The sequence below is a fragment of the Mixophyes fleayi genome, chromosome 12, assembly GCF_038048845.1.
Source record: "Mixophyes fleayi isolate aMixFle1 chromosome 12, aMixFle1.hap1, whole genome shotgun sequence".
NCBI lineage: Eukaryota > Metazoa > Chordata > Amphibia > Anura > Limnodynastidae > Mixophyes > Mixophyes fleayi.
Genome location: NC_134413.1, coordinates 59497110 through 59517987, shown reverse-complemented (window position 1 = coordinate 59517987; position 20878 = coordinate 59497110). Strand labels below are relative to the sequence as shown.

Sequence of the window (20878 nt, the reverse complement as noted above, 5' to 3'; positions counted from 1 at the left end):
TTCTGTAAAACTTGTGTTATTTAGTGTGGTCAAAAAACTGAGTAAGGGAACACTGTGTAAGGAAAAGTGCATAAAAGTGTAAGTTTTATAGCGAGTGTATCTAAGAACAGAATGCATGTAAGGCGCTACCACGGGTCCTTTAACACTCGGGTTCGGAGAAATCCGACAGATCCGAGATTTGGGATTCTGAGTTAAACCAAGTCATGACTCGGTTTCGCGTGCCAAGCGTGGAAGATGTTAGCTGCAGTGCTTTGCTCTTAAAATAGCGTTCAGGGTGAAAGAGGGGCATAGAAAGCAATAGAATTGTGTGATTATTTTAAAGCAGTTCTGTAGAGATCAGTCAGCTAGAATAGTTTGCTCATCAATTGGTTTTAAGTTTAGTATTTCAGAGAGTTTAGATGGACTAGTGGCTTCTGGTTGTTATTAGTGCATAAATATAGTACTAGTATGTAGACAGCTACTATTTTGTGTGGGGCAGTGACAACTGAATTGATTTTGAAAAAAATTGGGTGTTTGCGTACGAGTGTCAACGCAGCTGCCGATACCAGAAAATGCTATATATTCTAAGCTTTTTTCTACTTTTGAAAACTTATATTTTTACATTGTACTTACATTTTTACTTACATTTTTAAAGGGTCATTCAGTGACATCTATATAAAAAGAGGGTGTTTGCATGTGAGGGTGTTTTCTGGGCATTTTCGACATTCAACGACCGCATGTAGAACATTGCAGTGGCTGCAAAAAAATGTCGTCTGCCACGCCACCAACTGAAGCAAGCCCATTAGATAAATTAAACAAAAAATAACAAAAAAATTATTAATGTAAGGCGCAAGAGATAAAAATGTTGAAATGCTATGCACATACTAAATTTGGAACGTTAGACTGCATGCATCATGGAGAGTGAAAAGGCAGTAACAATCAGATGTCATTAGATGGATAGAGAAGTCAGTAGATATTAAGACAAGTGGATACCGAATTGTAAAAGGCTATTTGATTTGCTGTCACTATATAAATAAATGATCATGATAGTCAAAGGTGGCCTGCACTCATACCAAAAATGTCAAACACTAGTACTATGCACTTCTTGATGGCAGAGCATTCATCGTTAGCCAAGGTTGGAGCTTTCAAATACCTTGCCGCTCTATGAATAAATATTGATAATGATAAACGAAGGTGGTCTGCATCTATACTACAAAACTTCAAAGACTACTCACACAATACATTTTGAATGCTACAGGGCATCCATCATAGACTGTGAAGCTACAGTAACAGGCAGAGGTCATTGGTGACCTGAGGAGCCAAACAATGATGAGAATGTTGAAAAGTCTCATTTACTTGCAAACATGAGAGCAGCAACGTTCTTCAGTGCTACAATAGACCTTTGTTTTGGTCTCACAACTCAGTACTTATCCAATAAAATGAAGTATGAGGTCTACAAGGCTGTAAAGCTGTGTCTACAGAGCAGGTTCGGGACCAGATGCAGCATAGTTCAACTGCAACGTCGGTGGAGCGATTTGCGGAGCAGACAGCCAGAACTCCTCTCTGATTTTAGGGGTAAAATTGCTAGGCATAAGTTCACAATTCATAAACAAAAGTATTTTGCAAGATAGGATTACTGTTATATCTGGCCAATTACAAAGCAATATGGCTTGTAATAACTTTCATTGGGCAAAGTACAAGGCCTGCTATGTAAGAATGATGAACCAACCAAGTGAAGTTCATATGAAAGTGGTGTAGAGGTGTATTTATTTGGCTAATGATTGTCCATGTGTGGTGTTGGATATTTCACATTGCAACCTAACATTATCTGGATGTCTCTATGTATGTGTGAGAAAGAGATAACATTTATAAATAAAGTAATGTATCATATTTTTCCACAGGCGAGGTAGGAGGCCCAAGTGGATGACAGGGTGGAGGCCCAGGCCGATGATAGGGAGTAGGCCCAGGAGGAGGCACTCCTTTCCCCACTCCCCTACCAATCCCTTTCCCCACTCCAAAAAGAAGAGTCCATGGCAGAATCCTGGGAAGAATCTCTGGTGATAGTGAAGGAGACCCTTGAGCAAGAGGACATGAAAGAGACCCTGGTGGAGGAGGCAGGCCCATGCAGAAGAATGTAAGTACCTTGATGATATAATGTAGTCTAATATTATTTATTATGTTTTGCAGCATAAAAGTGTAGTTCTCAGAAAGCCTTTCTTTCCTAAATGTGACTTTCCCTAGGCCTACGCAGAGTTTGCCATTCCACAGTTGTTTGACATCATGGGCCTAATAACTCTTTGTTGTCAAACAACTCCCCCCCCAATCTGAATATATCTGCAAGTGCCCCAAAGGGTAATGGTCCTCTGGCTACTACTGTGTTCAGCATACCATGAACCTTTGCAGAGAGATTCACTTAATATACCACTTCTGAACTCTGCTGAACGTGGAAAATGTGTGAATAAGGCACACTAATAGAGCTAAGAATAGGTTTTAAAAATGTCATAAGATTGCGATTGTAAAATGATTGTTTTTCTTTTATTTCCAGCTGACGAAGAAATCCCACCCAAACAAGTTGCCATCACCAACTTCCATGTACTGTTACAAAATATTTAAATAAAAAAGTTAGATTTTTAGAAAAATATTACTTTATATCTAACATTTTTGTTGTAGTTGTTTATATTTAACCAAAAATTTAAGTTATATAAATCTTTGTTTAAAAAAATTGGTGTGTGTGTTTATTTTTTATTTTGGTAAGGAAAATGTGTAATAATGTACATTTGTACCATAATGAAGGGACATTTGGATCATCATTGTCAACATCGTCAGCGCTTTACAATTGGAAACATAATTGAATATATGAAATACATTTGTACCTATTGACTAGGCATTACAACACATTTTCTATCATAATGAAGTCTGTGATGAGGGGACCATGGATAAAAAGTATAGTAACACATCCCCTATTAGTGTGAGAAACGAGGTACAGTTTGGGTGACAATTGCTTCTTTTCTTCACACAGAATATGGCAGCAGAGTCATTATAATCACAAAGTATACGGCAGCACAATCTTCATTCCATTATCTCCACACAGTATATGGCAGCACAGTCATTCTCCCACTATTATTATATATGCTTTTTTTCATATCAGGCAATATCATACAAACAGCATACATACTGCATCATACAATGGGTTAATGAGCAGGGTTAGTATGAAATTATGATAATCACTATGATAAAACATGAGTGTAAGGAAGGAATTGCACATCTGTGTGTTCCAGTCAATCAACAATACAGATGCATATTGTACTCAAACAGATGTCTGCCGATGCATTAACTAGAGGAGCAAATAATAATCATCATCAGCTATTTATATAGCGCCACTAATTCCGCAGCATTGTACAGAGAATTCACTCACATCAGTCCCTGCTCCATTGGAGCTTACAGTCTAAATTCCCTAACATACACACACACACACAAACCGAGACAGACTAAGGTCAATTTAATAGAAGCCAATTAACCTACTGGTATGTTTTTGGAGTGTGGGAGGAAACCGGAGCACCTGGAGGAAACCCACGCAAACATGAGGAAAACATACAAACTCCACATAATTGACTTATTTATCAAGGATCATTTCTTTTGTTGAAGCACTCAGAAAGCAGTAAGTGTTGAAAAAGCAAAGTTCATTTATTCTTCCGATATGCAATGCATGAGTGTTAATTCTAAGTTAGAATAAGACTGACTACGCATTCTACTTACACAGATTATAAACATGAAAACCCACCCCTCTAACAAATGTCACTAATCATATCACATACTTTGAAATAATACACAACAGATGGAAAGAAATCAATTATAAATGCTTTTGACAGACATTTCATCCAACAGAAAACCTATATGCCTAGGTCAAGGACCATGTGTGACCTTTACATTTCTAAGACTAATGCCCACCTAGAACATCTGGCATTTATTTGAACATCCTGTAAAGCATGAGACACCCTATTCATACAAAGACACATAGAAAGAATTAAACCCTTACACAGAATACAAGAAATACATACACTTTAAGTATTCTATCTGAACACATATAATACATTAATAATATTTCATCCAACTTATATAATTGTACCATAATTTAATCTATAACATCCCTCCATCTGTGAATGCAATTCACACACAGTAACCTTTAACTAAAAAAACATTTCAAATACAAAAAAAATACTCTAAAACAAAGCAAAAAGGACAGAAACATCCCCCACTTTGCAGATATATATATATATATATATATATATATATACATACACACACACACACACATGTATATAAATAAATAAATAATATATATATATAAACCTGACTATAAAGAGGGAAATTTTCATTAAAGTTGTGGTACAAATATCCTGTTTTCCTTGATATTTTTTCAGCACAATTGAGACTTTCCCTTGCTTTACTCTGTAAAGCCTTTGTTCCAACTTTGCACAATTTTCCTACCATACCTGGAACACATTTTAACAGTAGATAAATTAATGCACATATTATTAAAAAAAATAATAACATATTTTCCTAATGTCCAGAACAAACCTTTTCACCATCCTGACACTCCTGAAAATATACCTGTAAACCAAGCAGAATAATTCCACCAGGAACTTCGCCACTTGTCATCATTTTCAGAATCTTGATCATTATTCTGAACTTATCCTTTATTTGTGCTACATTTAACATAAATTTATCTATTTCTTCCTCTGGATTGTCAGTTGTATTTGTCACGTATGTGCAGCAGTGAACTCCATAAACAGTTTCTAATGTGTTACAATATACACTACTTTGTGCAGTTAAATAATCTAATATTAACCTATGTTGAATTAATTCAGTTATATAAGCTTGAAGCTCTTTGGAAACATATCTAAAAGTGTCATCATAAATTTCTGTAATGTTGTCCAGCAAATCAGCTAATTGTTCAATTGCCTCAATATTGTTTGAATATCAAATATGTCCATGAGTGAAATAATTTTCAAAACCTACTTTTACTTTAACTGAGTGTTCTATTTTAAAAAGATGTTTATATTTAGCACTTACAGTTTTTACAGATCTCCTCGTTCTATGGCTTATATTCTGAGTGATTATGTCAATCAGATCCTTATGATCCATTACAATTGTATTAGGAATTAATTCTCCAATATAACATATACCTTCAGAATTTGGAAGTAGCCATTTATATGCTTGCCTTCTACATATGAAATACAAATTCTCAGGAAGTGTATATGGTATATCAGACATTAAACTACGAGCTGCCTCATAGCCCAATTCACAAGTGGTCTGATTAACAGAATGTCTCGTCCACCTAGTCACATTTCCACTCAATGTTACATTGATCAGTTCTTAAATAAAATTTAGGTTGTTAAACTGTACAATCCTCAAATATTGTTTAATCGCTCCTAAATATATTTTCTGTAAATTATAATTCACTTCCTTCTTCTGAATTGTAGAATTAGCAGTTTTATTATAACATATTATATTTTCATGTATCACATTATAATATGTTATCAACTTTATATGTGGTGGCATGGTAGTACTGTACTCTCCCTTAGTCTTATTACCACATTTATTCTCACCTAATTTACTTTCATTTATGGGATACTAACATTATGGTGTCTACGAGGTATTTGAGTACAAACCCAACACTCACTGGTATTAAGATTCTTTCCTATTAATTGATGAAACACATCTATAGGATGTTGATCACTGAAAAAATTTAGATCATCTTTGTACCACTGTACACATTGCATTTCTGAATGACACTCACAGTATTACAAATACATGCTTGAATTGGAGATAAATCTTTGCAATGCACATGTGATGTAGTCTCTCTTTTACCTCTCTTTTCCAAGGCTGCTACATTATTGTTCTGTTGTCCATTTACAGGGCTGTAAATATACAGTTCAAGAAAAATACCAATTACAAATGTCATTAATGGTAAAACAAATAGCAATGACCATAATTTCAGATTCGGTTGAGGACCTATCAACTCTGAATACCAGTTTCTTTCCATCTCGTCTTTTCTTTTTCACAAGACTCCCATCCCCTGACTTCAAGAGGAGAGTGTCTTTCCTTTGCAAGGGCTGAGACATTATTATGATCTCAGAAATATCCCTTATTTGTAGAATAATAAAGGTGATAATTATGTTCTTACTTGATCAGGATCGGTTGCCTTTTTACATTGGGAAGCATATATCCAAGTGCTCTTCTCTTTGACCTTTATCGTGGTTGGCGTTGTCAATAACACAAGATATGGACCTTCCCACCGATCAGTCAGCGAACCAGATCTCAAGAAACTTCTTATCATCACCCAATCTCCAGGATGCAGATTATGACAGGCTCCGTCCATCGGAATTAATGGTGTGCCTATCACAGCAGCTTGAATTTGTCTTAACTGTTTAGTAAACGATAGAATGTAGTTAACAGTCACATCATTAACTTGGCTTTGACTGGTATTGCAATTTAGAATAAAATTAGGAATTTTTCCACACAGAATTTCATATAGGGACAAATTGAGAGGCCATTTAATAACTGCTACCTGTTTTGGTAACTGAATAGCATGCAGTAATTCATTTACAATTTCATGATGAGCAACAGGTGTACTATTAATTGTGAAGAAATTCCTTTGTCTCCATATTTCAGGATAATCATGAACGACACCGAACCCATATTTACTATCTGTGTATATATTTACTGTTTTACCCTCAGCCAATTGACAAGCTTTAATTAATGCTTTTAATTCGGCGATCTTGGCAGGATGTGGAGATGAAAAACTTTCAGAATATACAGTCATATTATCATCTACTATTGCAAATCCTGACTGTAATGTCACTGTATCATTTTTCCTATAGTAACACCCATCTATATAGAAAATCAAATCAGGATTCTGCAATGGTATTTCTTTTAAAACTGGTCATGATGCAGTAGTTTGCTGCATATACACAACACAATCATGTGGCTCATGAGCAAAATGTGTAAAATTCTGACGTTCACTCATGTGTATTCTTCTGATCTGATTCACTTAATACCAAATCATTATCATCTGTATCCAAATATACCTCCCCCTTTCTCTGAATCTTACAAGATTCAATATCAGAAGCAATAGGCAACAGGGTTGCTGTGTTTAAAACATTGCATCTGACAAGTGTAATATTTGGAGCCATAAGAAGAATCAATTCCTATTTTGTTAGTCTGGCATTTGTAACATGTCTAGTCATATGGCAATTTAAAAGTGCAGATACTAGATGTGGGACTTGTACTGTAAGTGGATTTCCCAAAACTATATCAGCACATTTGTCTACTAACACAGCAGTAGCCGTGACTGATTTTAAACAATTTGGAAGCCCTCTAGCCACTGGATCAAGTTGTTTACTGTAATATGCAAGAGGTATGGGGGTATTCCTATGGGCTGTGTTAAAAAACCAGCAGCAGGACCTGAATGTTCATGACAAAACAAAGTGAATGATAACTCATAATTTGGTATACCCAATGCAGGACCCATCAAGACTTGTTGTTTAAGCTGTTCAAAACAACTTTTGGTAATATCAGAGGGAATGAAAGGTTCTTTAACAGCATCAGTTGAAAGTTCATACAATGGGGCTGTTAAACTTGAATAGTTTGATATAAAATTCCTACAGAATCCAACACAACTATAGAGCCCTCTCAATTTTCATTTGTTCATTGGCAAAGTTAAATCATGAATTACTTGTATTCGCTCTGGGGATAAATATCTTTTTCCTTTAGTTAAACAGCGTCATATGTATAGGACCTGTGGACTACATAACTGCATTTTATCCTTTGACACCTTATGACCTGAATATGCCAAATGAGTGTCACTCACCGGACTGTGAGTGCCATTTCCCGTGTATCCAGGAACCGTGGCCGTCCGCCATCCTGAGGGTCTGCGCATGTGCAGCCCTTTCAAACCTTCAGTACCTGTTGCTTTTAATTGATTTGATGATCAGGCAACCCTCCCTATTTAAACCACCTGTGATTATTACCTGGTTGCCTGATCTTGGAGTCTCATTCCCCATGAGCCTCTGAAGGTGTTCCTGTGTTTCCTCGTGTATTCAGCTCCTGCTGATTCCTGTTTATTCTATTGTGGTTTCCAGACCACTTCAACTCTCCTGTGTTCATCGTGGCTGCACCAGCTGATTCCTATCCGCTGCCTCCGTTGCTGCTACAGTGTTCCTGCTCACTTCAACTCTCCTGTGTTCATCGTGGCAGTACCAGCTGATTCCTATCCGCTGCCTCCGTTGCTGCTACAGTGTTCCTGCTCACTTCAACTCTCCTGTGTTCATCGTGGCTGCACCAGCTGATTCCTATTCGCTGCCTCCGTTGCTGCTACAGTGTTCCTGCTCACTTCAACTCTCCTGTGTTCATCGTGGCTGCACCAGCTGATTCCTATCCGCTACCTCTGTTGCTGCTACAGAGTTCCTGCTCACCTCAACTCTCCTGTGTTCATCGTGTCTGCACCAGCTGATTCCCATCCGCTGCCTCCGTTGCTTCTACAGAGTTCCTGCTCACTTCAACTCTCCTGAGTTCATCGGGTCAGCGCTCCGCTGCTTCCATCTCTACTACTGGATATCAGACCGCCTCAACTCTCCCGTGTTCTTCATGTTTCCAGTTCCACATACTACTGCTTCCTGAGTATTGCCTCGTTCATGCTGGGTTACCTGCCGTGCGCTGCACCAACCTGATTACCGCTTCCACCTTCCAGTGGTCTCGCCTCCTGCCGGCCTTCAGCCGTTCAGGTATCCCTGCATGTCTCTCTGACAGCCTGCTCTCCTGAACCGCGGTATGCATACTTCTCATTGACTTTGCTTGTGTATTGCATATCTAGCTGGACTGAGTTGTGTTCTTCTCCGGAGTCTCCTATCCACTGAGATTATTGCTACCATTGACTTTGTTTCCTATTGCCTGGATAGTTATTGTGACTTTGTATATTTAAGCAGTGCTGCTCAGTTAACATTGTATTGTGGACATCATTGTGGGATCAAGTTCTGTGTGCCCCGGGTATACTCTGCATTGCATTCATCTCCTCGTGCCCCTCCTCACATTTATATTGCAGTGGTACAACTTGCTGACGCAGACCACTGACTCCTGTTCCCTGTGTCACCTGTTTCATGTATCCTCTCACATAAGCAGTGGTACACCTAGACAGCGGTACAACTTGCTATACACAAACCGCTGACTCTCACTACCTCCTCGCTACTCCTGGACATTCCTCCTCACTATAGCAGTGGTACAACTTGCTATACGCAGACCACTGACTCTCCTCACGTTTCCTTGTCCATCTAGTTCCTCGTGTACAATCATCTACTCATTACCAGTGCTGCTAGTCATAGACTTTCCTCGAGCATTCTCTTACCATCTGCTGTTTCTCCTGTTCCGTTGTCACCCTGCTACCAGAGTACCATATTACCAACTATATTACTCTGGTAAGTTCGTCATCTGGTGATATCCTGGGTAAAGACTCCTAGTGCCTGTGACAATGAGTTAACAAATCACTAGTGTCTGAAAGTGATGCCTCAAAAGAATCAGAGCATAACAACAAATCATCTACATATTGAATGAGCGTGCTTCCTTGTGAAAACCTCAAAGTCTTTAAATCAACTACTAGGGCTTGGCTGAATATAGTACCACTGTTTACAAAACCCTGGGGAATCCTAGTCCAGGTGTACTGTTCACCCTGATAGGTAGATGCAAACAAATATTGACTATCCTTGTGTATAGGAATAGAAAAGTAAGCAGAACATAAATCAATGACTGAGAAAATCTGAGTTTCTGGTATTTGCATAAGAATTGTTACAGGATTTGGAACAACTGGATGTAAGGGTTCAACTACTGCATTAATAGCCCTTAGATCTTGAATTAGCCTAAAGCCCAGCCCACCACTCTTCTTTATGGGGTAGATGGGCGTGTTACATGGACTTTGGGTTTTAATCAAAACACCTTGCTGTAATAATGATTGTATTACAGAGAAAATACCTTGCTTAGCTTCTGGCCTTAAAGGATACTGAGGCAATGAGGGAAGTCTTACATTTGGCTTTAATTTAACAGAGACTGGGCTAACTTTCATTTTCCCAGTTTCATTTGCTTCTGCACTACACAACTGACTAGGTAGATGTTCTTATATGTTATCTACCATTTTGTTTAGCCCTGGTTGGTAGCACCATAGGGGCTGAATTTTATGTGTCTCATGAAAAGGTATATTATCATTCATGTCAAGAGGTAGCTGCACTTCATTTCTATTTTTCTCAGGAATGTCTAAAAACACTCCATCAGGAGTACAAAATATTGCACACTCTAATTTACACAACAAATCTCTACCCAATAAATTAGAGGGAGTTTTTGCTGTCAATAAAAAAGAATGTTTATCTGTAATAGGACCTAAAGTGACTGTAATTGGCTCTGTTTCTTTTAAAGAAATAACTTGTCCAGCGACTCCCACCGCATTTACAATTTTGCTAGTTGTTGGTAATACAACTTCATTTTTTAATACTGATCTTGCAGCCCCTGTATCAAACAAAAATTCATGATTATTAACATTAATTGTAATTTTTACAGTGGGGTCCTTTACAACTGTTCTGAATATTGGACATATAGGCACAGGAGCTGCTGGAGACCGTCAATCAATATTATCTGGGGAAGTTCTTATTTGATCTGGCCTCACCCTATCCCTTTGTTTCCTAGGTTTCCTGCAATATTTAGCAAAATGCCCCTCTCCTAGCAGTTATAACAAATCACTTGTGATCTGTTACTTCTGTCAGTATTTACATTTCCCCTCGTTTTGGGTCTAACACCCTGTATGGTTGCTTCTGCAGCTTCTATTTGCAAATTCATCAATTTTGTTTCTGCTTGAGTGTTACGGCTAGCGGTCTTATCATAAACCAGTATAACAAGATGGAGAGGTCTTCACCTATAGCAGCTGCCTTTCCCATAGAGCTCATTATGCTCACAGGTACTCGGATGCCCTCAGGTCTTATACTCAAAGTACTACAGGTTTATGAATGTACCGTAGCACAGAGTAGCGGGGTGAAGAATCAGGCGTGGTCAGAAACAGGCCGAGGTCTAGGGTCATACACAAGGAATCCAACAGCAAAACAGGTTCAGAGCACAGGAGCAGGCTAGCACACAGTAACTGGGAACTATAACCCGCAGGGAGACTACGCCACCCCTGCCTTATATACAGAGACTGGCCAATAGAACAAGGATACAAGCCAGGGTAAATCAGCCTCAGGGGCTGGTTAATTAACGAGTAATTCTAATAATTGCGTACGCGCCTGGATGCCCTTAATGCTGGGATGCGGCGCTAAAAGTAACAGCGTCCCAACCATTGCTTAGGTAACGGCTGGGGCGAAAACAGGAAGTGACGTCATGGAGACGGCTGGGATGCGTCCTGCGGGCACAGTGAGTCGCGGCGCTGACTCATGACATTGAGCTTTTTTAATTACCATGTTATCTTCATAATGTGCAGCAACTGTGGCTAACGCATCAATGTCTTTTAAAGCCCACAGGGGGTCGTGTATCTGAATTCTTGTTTTCAAATTGTGCTTTAACTCCTCAACAAAAGCACTAGTTAGAATACTTTTAAAATCAGCTTTAGCAAACACATCAGAAACGCCTGAATAATTTACAACTTCTCTTCTGAATCTAGCATTATATTCTCTAACTCCTTCAGTTGCACCCTGTTTAATCATAAACACTTTGGACCAATCCACTCTCAGGGGAAACATTTCTTTAAATTTTGCCATTGCAAATTCCAACTCTGAATCAATATCAGCCCTTGCATCATTTTTAGGGGCTTGAAAATCAGCCTCATTCCACTTACACTGAATATTTAAAGTAGTAAGTTCATCTGAGGTTAACAGCGCATGAAACAATTGCAGTATATCTAAAAATGTGGGACTATGTGTTTTGTAATCATTACCTCTGCAGGTTTAGTTCTATAATCTTTACATTCAGTAACAATGAAATTCAATTCAGTTCTTTTCCATGGAAAATGAGCTACCTACTGTGCACATTGGTCTGTAGTTATAGTTCTTAAAAGGAACATGTGGACATCAGGGGATTTTCCAGACCGTCTTGGAGCACTGGTAATGTTATTTGCAGATTTATTTACATAATCTTTACCCATAAAAGTTTTTTTAATTTCTGTAACAGAACCCCCTACTGCTCCCCTTACCCCTTCCTCACTGTCCTCATCAGATATTTGGGACTCATCAGACCTTACAGTATTTTTTAATTTTAATTATTTCTTCCACAATTCTGTTTCCCAGTGGCATATCTATTTGATGATCCACTTGGAGAGGTATCTGTGGATACAGCCTTCTCTGTGCCCCCATTACAATAGGTAATAAATCAGATATTTGGTCGTCTTGCTCTCCTGGTGCACTAGGAGTTTTAACTGCCAAATATTGATCAATATACGGAGGCGGGATTGTAGCCCCATTTAACCATAATTGCAAGACTTGCACTTCTTTACTTTTAGAAACACCTTTTCCTATTTCCCCTAAAAGATTTAAATCAAAATTTCCTTTCGCTGTAAATGCAGGACACCTTGTTAACCATTTATGCACGTATTGAACAGACTTTTTCCATATTTATGAACATAATTGCTGCCGGACTCCAGGGGAAAATTCCAACCATTTAGGCTTTTTCTATGTGGCTACATTTTGTCCCATGATGCAGCTTAATTTTATCTTTTATAGTCTGACTTATTCAGTATCTGCACGATGGTAATAGGGCTACAACCACTATTAAAATGTATCACACCTCTTTATAGGCTTCAACCGTTTAGGGGAACCACACTTTTATCTCGTCAGATAAAACCTGGTGTTTATCACGCACACATGTTACATACACTGCTATCTAAGGCCTTATAGTGTACTTTTCTATGTGTTTTACAGTACTTTCACATGGCTTGGGGCTATATTTTCCTCCTTCAAGCGTTAACCAGAAGTAATACTTGAATTTGGAAAGTCTACCCGACGCAGTCCCTGTCAAGGAAGCCCTTTCACACACACATACATGCACCCTTTCATACTATGGTTAACAAGGTTAAACAGTCTCTTTGATAAATAAACAGCAAATGGAAATTCTATATGGTACCAAATCTATACTTATACGTCTATACAAACATATATTTCAAAAACACATTTGCAATTTCATACTTACATAGACAACTATAAATATCTTTTTAGCAAACTCAGAGAGTAGAAGACAGAAGTATATAGTCAGAACAGATAAAATATTACCTGTTTGGCCACAGTTGAATATATAGTTTGTCTCCCGTCTCTGGATATGTTGGCTGATATAGTTATTTACAGATTGTCTCGGTTGGACCTCCATAATTGTTGAAGCACTCAGAAAGCAGTAAGTGTTGAAAAAGCAAAGTTCATTTATTCTTCCGATATGCAATGCATGAGTGTTAATTCTAGGTTAGAATAAGGCTGACTACGCATTCTACTTACACAGATTATAAACATGAAAACCCACCCCTCTAACAAATGTCACTAATCATATCACATACTTTGAAATAATACACAACAGATGGAAAGAAATCAATTATAAATGCTTTTGACAGACATTTCATCAAACAGAAAACCTATATGCCTAGGTCAAGGACAATGTGTGACCTTTACATTCCTAAGGCTTATGCCCACCTGGAACATCTGGCATCTATTTGAACATCCTGTAGAGCATGAGACCCCCTATTCATCCAAAGACACATAGAAAGAATTTAACCCTTATACAGAATATAAGAAATATTATTTAAATATTCTATCTGAATACATATAATACATTAATAATATTTCATCCAATTTATATAATTGTACCATAATTTAATCTATAACACTTTAGATTCGCTCCTTGTTGAATACAGATGTGCACATTACGTTTGCTTTGTGTTTCCTAATAAATGAGACTGTTAGTATGGAAACACCCCCTTACAGTTAATTTTAACAAATACTGAGGCTAATTTAAATAGGCTACATCTGAGCGAATTGGTCAGCTGATCAAAAATGTTTGCTCTGTGTTAGCCTAGAATCACACCAGAATGTCATAAAATATGTCTCATTGATCGAGTAGGGTACGTATTCGCAACACTGTAAATGTCGGCACTTAACCTGCCAACATAAATATGTTGTCAGGCTAAACGCCGACACTTACATTATGCTGACAGGTTGCAAATGTGCACATTGTGATTGGCAACATGCACAATGTCGTCAATAAGAATGCCCACATTAAAAAACCAATGCTATCGGGTCCGTGGTATGTCGTCAATCACAATGTACACATTGTCAACCTGTCAGAATAATGTAAGTGCTGTTTCTGCAATCAACACCATCTGTTTTTGCTAATCTATGCATGTGTCAGTAACATTACATAATAGGAACATGACATCTATCTATCTATCTAGTGTATTCTCACAGCGCTGTTCCTTCTAGTGGTTTATTGAGAAGCTGGACTTCTCTGAACAGCAGCAGTGAAGGATTTGTGTTTATTTATTTAAGTAATAGTAATATATATACAGTGGTCGAAGTGAGCTAGTAGACGGTGGTATGCCATATTGCCACTTCTACTGTCTTCATTGTAAAACTATTCTAAATTTCCACTTTTATATATATATTCACATTGCACATAACTATATATCTATAAAAATTTGAAAATATAATGAACATTTGTCAATTTGTCAAGAGACTTATGCCCAATCTGATATTACTGGGGGCCTCACAGTACCGTAGACCAGGCGCCTATGTTGTCTTAATCCGGCCCTGGTGACAGGTACTGAATAATATCCCTTGCGCATACTGGGAGCTGTTAATTACTTTAGCCTTACATTGATCCACAACAAACTTCATCTACAATGTTTATGCCCAATCTCCTAATTTATCTAGGATCCCTTGTAATGATAAGACATTTTGTATAAATACCGCAAAGAGCCAACATTACATATACATATACACAGTATAAACACATGCATGCATACTGTACGCACATACATTGAAAATATAACATCATTTACAATATCTTGCTAAGCAAATAAGAAAGTATCCAACATTGCTAAAATGCTCACAATAATCATAAAATCTGCATAGCTGTGCACTGCAGAACATTGGTCCACACTGGGGTACATCATTTTGTTTAGTTGTCTCAAAATCCCCAAAAATCCCAAGACATACATCTTAACAATTCATTAATGAGGTGCAGGCACACAAAAATGTGAAAATTCGTCTTATCGGGTGACAATTACCTCCTACTGACGTTACCAGAAGAAGCCTTTATTCATTTTTAAGAATTATGGGCCCCTGATAATTTTTCATCCCAGGCCCACCTATTCTTGACAGAGGAGCCCTAGCTGCCAGGAGATGCTGACACTTGTGGTTCCCCTAGTGCCAGCATGACCTGGCAGTCATGGGCAGTGTCGGACTGGCCCATTGGGACACCGGGAAAAGCACCGGTGGGCCCTTGCTGTCAGTAGCCCCCAGTCACTAACAGTGAAGGAGAGGAGTCATAATTGTCTCCCTTCCTAATTACATAGATGTGCTGGTTTTGGCTGACGCTGCACAGGAAGATGGAGGGCAGAGCTGTAAACCTGTGACCGAGGTCACAGGTCGAGGCTTCCCCACAGAAGGAAGTAACACACGCAGACTGAAGAGCTGACAAGGGACATGGTGCTGGGAAGGAGAAGAGAAGAATAGATAATAACAGCAAAGAAGCAAGATAAGGGCACAGAAAAAGAAGTAAGGGGCCAGAAAATAAAGCAGAGACCAGGGGTGCAGAATAAGTAATGGGGATGGACAAAAGATACAGAGAGTGGGGTGCAGGTAAGGGGGGACAAACTGATAAGGGGTAAATATTTAAACATGAAAACACCTTATATATATATATTGTACCAGTATCTAACTAAGCCTTTTGTCAGCTTGTACATTTAAAGCAGACAAGTCATGAGGTTGGAGAAGTGTTATTTATGTAGACATTTATGATGAGCCCTCAGAGGACAACAGGGTAATAAATTAGAAAGATATCACAAAACAAAACACGGTCCAAACACTGCATTTTTCTAATGACCTTTGCAGACCTTTTACAGTATATACTGTGTCTTCAATAATATGTTCAATAATATATACAACAACTGCATAGTTGCCAACCTTTAAAGACTGGCCTCCGGGAGTCTTGGAGTAGAGGTGGACATGACGGGCGGGGATCCATGAATTGCGTCATTTTGGCCCCTGTGATGTCATTTCAGCACGGGGGGGGGGGGGGGCGGGCCAAAATGATGCGATTCCCGGAGATTCGCATCATGGAGGATTCAATCTGCCCACTTCACTATATTGTGGCTGGGTCCCGAGTGCGGTGGCCATCTTGAAATGGCGCCGGAGGAGTTGAATCGAATGTATTTTAAATGTACGCTGCAGCGCTGGGTGGGTAGCACCCAGTGCTGCAGCAGGGAAAGGGTTAAACTCCGGTGCCTAGAAATGTATTTTAAATGTAAAAGTGTATGTGTCGGCGCTGCAGTGCCGGTAAGGAACCTGCGCTCAGCGCTGAATGGGTTAACATATAGCATAACTATATGCACTAAATGTAAAAATGTGGGTTATAAGTGTATGAAATGTAAAATGAATATGTGTATAATAAAGAAAAAACTTACCCTGTCCCTGGTGGTCCAGAAGGGGCTGGATTCTTCACCCTCCGGCAGTTAGCTTCACACATATATATATATATATATATATATATATATATATATATATATATTTATTTTGTAACAAAGGGAGGCATTTAGCTGGCAATATGCAGAGAAAGCATGGAAGTAGAGTAAAACATTTGTGCAGTAATGCACCTAGATTGTTGACTTATGTCTGACAAACAATAGTTTAAAGTTTGGTTAACTTACATGGTATGAAATGTTCCTCCTCAGAGCAAACAGACAGGGTGTGTCTGTCTTAGTGCAAACAGAACCACTGATGGGAGTTTCCTCTTAAAGGGAAGGTGGGTGTGTCACCTGCCCATCAAGCTAAGGCTGGGGGAGGAGTATCATGTATAAAAGCTTGCTTGTATCATTTTTTCAGTGAGACCAACGTTGGGGAAGCTGGCTGATCTTGAGAGAGCTGGTCTATGTCTAACTAGCGTTTAGGGTCTCCAGAATTGCTGTGAAATCTGTACGGTGTCAACACATTTACCATCCTGACAATAAAACTACATAAAAAGGAAGAAGTTGTTTGCGTGTGCTTCAGCAGTAGCGGGCTCTTGCCACTATATATATATATATATATATATATGTACAACAGAAGGAATAAGCGCACAATGGTGTAGTATTTCTCAGATTAGATAATCCGAACTCAGTGGGTGTGTTAGATTTTGCAAGATGTATTAATATTTCAAACAGATTTTTTTAAGGAAGGCTGCCTCCTCACGTGGAAGAAGTATATGAGTGGGATTGGACTTGTTATTTATACAATACTTCTTTGAGCGCCATTGTTTATTGCTTTATATTATTCTATTGTATTGAGGTTTTGTTATAAACAGGCAGCACATGCAGATTGTATTTCTTCACGCTAATACAAACATGTGGAGAAACTCAGACAGAATTTCTCAGAAGTCTAATTTGTCCCAAAAGATTTTTAATAAGTTTAAAATAATAATACATCTTGCAAAATCTAACACACCCACTGAGTTCGGGTTATCTAATCTGAGAAATACTACACCATTGTGCGCCTTTTCCTTCTGTTGTACCTATGCTATTGTATCTCGGACTTACCAACCAGACTTTTTTAAGGAAGGCTGCCTCCTCACGTGGAAGAGGTGTATGAGTGGGATTGGACTTGTTATTTATACAATACTGCTTTGAGCGCCATTGTTTATTGCTTTATAGTATTCTAATTTATATATATATATATATATATATATATATGATTTTCTGTATTTAGAGTAGCTCATTGTCTTGCCATCACTGCTGTAGGGTATGTAATAGTGGGGATGTAGTGAAACTGTAGGGTGTAAGATAGTTTCAATGGTTATTATGGTTCTCCAAGTGCCAGAATGACCTGGCTGCCATGGGGATGCTGGTTCTTGTAATTCTACAAGTCCCAGCATGCCCACACTGTTAATGGCAGCCTGGGCTGGTTGGGACTTGTAGTTCCACAAAGTAAATGCGTTTTATACATTTTTCTTTTTTTTACACATTTTATTACCCCACTGCCACTGCCCAGGGGTTTGAGAAGAGTCTTAGGGCTAGATTTACTAAGCTGCGGGTTTGAAAAAGTGGGGATGTTGCCTATAGCAACCAATCAGATTCTAGCTTTCATTTATTTAGTACTTTCTACAAAACGACAGCTAGAATCTGATTCGTTGCTATAGACAACATCCCCACTCTTTCAAACCCGCAGCTTAGTAAATCTAGCCCTTAGTGTTTTCAACACAGGGCTAGGTGTCCCTAGAGAGGGGGGGGGTTTCAAATTTTATTTTTGCGGACCTCACGCCTTAGGGAATTCAGCCCTTTGCTGAACAGCCTTGGACTGGTTTGACATTATGGCAGAGAGACCCCCTACTGTGGGATCTCCTGCTATAGTGCTACCAGCCCCCGCTGTCTTGCCTAGTACTGGTTTTTGTGAAATTGGGGCGACCCCATGCTCCCCCTGATTTTGCGATAAACAGCACTAGGGTTAATGGTCCTGAGTCATTAAGGAGAGCAAAGCATAAAAAAAAGGAGTAACATTTGCACCTGGGCAAAACCATGTTGCATTGGAGGGGGAAGTAAATATAAAATGTTGGGACACATTTATACTTGGGGTAGGACATGTCCTAGATCAAGTTTAAATTTCAGTGTAATAATAAAGCTAGCAAATATTTGTGTGCTAGATGAAAAAACAGCCAGTATTTAACTTATGTGCAAAATAATAAACTAATTTGCACCCCTTAAATTGTAACATGGTTTGTCCCAGAGAACATTTACTCCTTTTTTTGCCTTAATGACTCAGGCCCTATATCTTTTGAGGGGCACACCACACATTTTTTTTTAACACTGTATAGAGCCAGCAGGTCTGGCGGCTGTAATGCTGCCGAACTCGCAGGCTACTGCAGGCGCTGATGGGGACTTACATAACTGCAGCGTTCTGTGTAGTAGAGTACAGCAGCCCTACACCCTACATCAACATGGTACGGATCTTCAAGAAGAATTCTTGAAGAATTTTGGAGTACACAAACCCTAGATATGTGCGTAGAATGCCGAGTGCAAGACGTACCTTGATAAATCAGGCCCGTAGTGTGTATATCATTGGGGATGTAGTGAGCCTATCAGTAGTAGGGCACATATATTGTGGTAGTAGGCAGGGCCGTCTTTCCCATAGGGCACAATGGGCAGGTGCCCGGGGGCCCTGCAGCAAAGGGGGGCCCGTCGGAGGAAGCCAAAAAAAAAAAAACCTGGAAAAAGAAAAGAAGAAAAGACTTACCGTGCCGTCAGCTGGCGATCTGGCTCCCTCCCTGGTCTCCTCCTCCGTCGTGCTCGCAGTGCATGTCGGGCGTGACGTCATCACGCCCGCCCGACATCCATTGCGGAGCGCGACGGAGGAGGAAACCAGGGAGGGAGCCGGATCGCCAGCTGACAGCACGGTATTTTCTTCTTTTCTTTTTCCAGGTTTTTTTTCTTTTTGGCTTCCTCCGACGGGCCCATATATATAATAATTTTTTTATTTTTTTTGTATCTATAGGGGCCTCGGTGCACTGCTGTGCCCGGGGGCCCAAGATGGTCTTAAGAGGGCCCTGGTAGTAGGAATATAATCACACTGCTGTCTGTACAGCAATGGCTAATGAAGTAATAGTGACATTGTAGTGCGTATATCACTAGGGTTGTAATAGCACAAGCAAACATAGCATATGCCCCAGTGTTCCGCTAACCCTATACACCTTTGGTGTAATGAGTCAGGATACAACAATTACGGGTCAGTATAGAGGAACACGTTGATATAGACAGACCATACAATAATAAATAGGCTGGACCGTGATTTGGGGAGAGGGGGGTGTCGCAGGCGGCTAATTTTGTCCCCCTCGCCCTTCCGTATCGCCCCCGTTGGGCGCACCGTATTCTACGCATGCGCACTTGACCCGTTCCCCGCCCGCTCCCTCTCCTCTCCCCGTTGTCAGTGTCTTTCCGCTCTCCATCCGAAGCTGCTGGACACGGGGTGGGGGGCTTTTCGTATATATTGTTAGCGCAGCTAGACATCTATCTACTCGGCGTATTGTCTGCCTGCTGAGCTGACCCCCAGGCTGTCATCCAATGGTATGTGGCTTCGTGACACTGGAGGATGTCTGGGTGTGTTATTTGTGGCTGTGTATCGTGACACACACTGTGGTATATGTGATGTGCTGTGTGTAAGAGGAGCCTGTGCCACAGTGTGTATCATTGTGGTGCTCTGTGATGCCTTTGTCTGCTTAGTTTAGATGCTGTGTACATGTGACATGGGCATGTGTTCTTTATGTTGTGTCGGCGCCGATGCAGGGGCATTATGTGACCCTAATAATTGTTTTAGTTACAGCTGGTTGGGTTTTGTCATACTGTTTTGGTACACTTGGCTTGGTTTGCAGTTGTGATGAAGTAATGCTCATTATATGATAATAAAATGTGTGCTTTTGACATTTTTATGGCCGTGTTAGCATAAATTGCCATATTGTGTAAATGTTTTGGATTACACATTATAGATGTGTTGCTTTGAATAAATAATTTGCATAGTATTTTCTTGTAATGGCTATTTTGAAAAATATGTTTTTGTTTATATATATTACACATGTTGCTCTCTGATCATTTTTTTTCTCTGCGTGTGCTATTACCTATAGTCTATAAGAATGTGTTGCAGTGGTTCACAGC

General features: G+C 39.4%; 1 protein-coding gene across 2 annotated transcripts in view; it reads left to right on the top strand.

The window, feature by feature from the left end:
- Window positions 1-20116: 20116 nt before the first annotated feature.
- FUT8 (fucosyltransferase 8) overlaps window positions 20117-20878 on the top strand; it is a 230499-nt gene continuing 229737 nt past the window's right edge. For both annotated transcript variants that reach the window (XM_075192545.1, XM_075192547.1), the window contains exon 1: window positions 20117-20293. The gene's annotated coding sequence lies outside the window, so the exon portion shown is untranslated. The remainder of the gene's footprint in view (window positions 20294-20878) is intronic.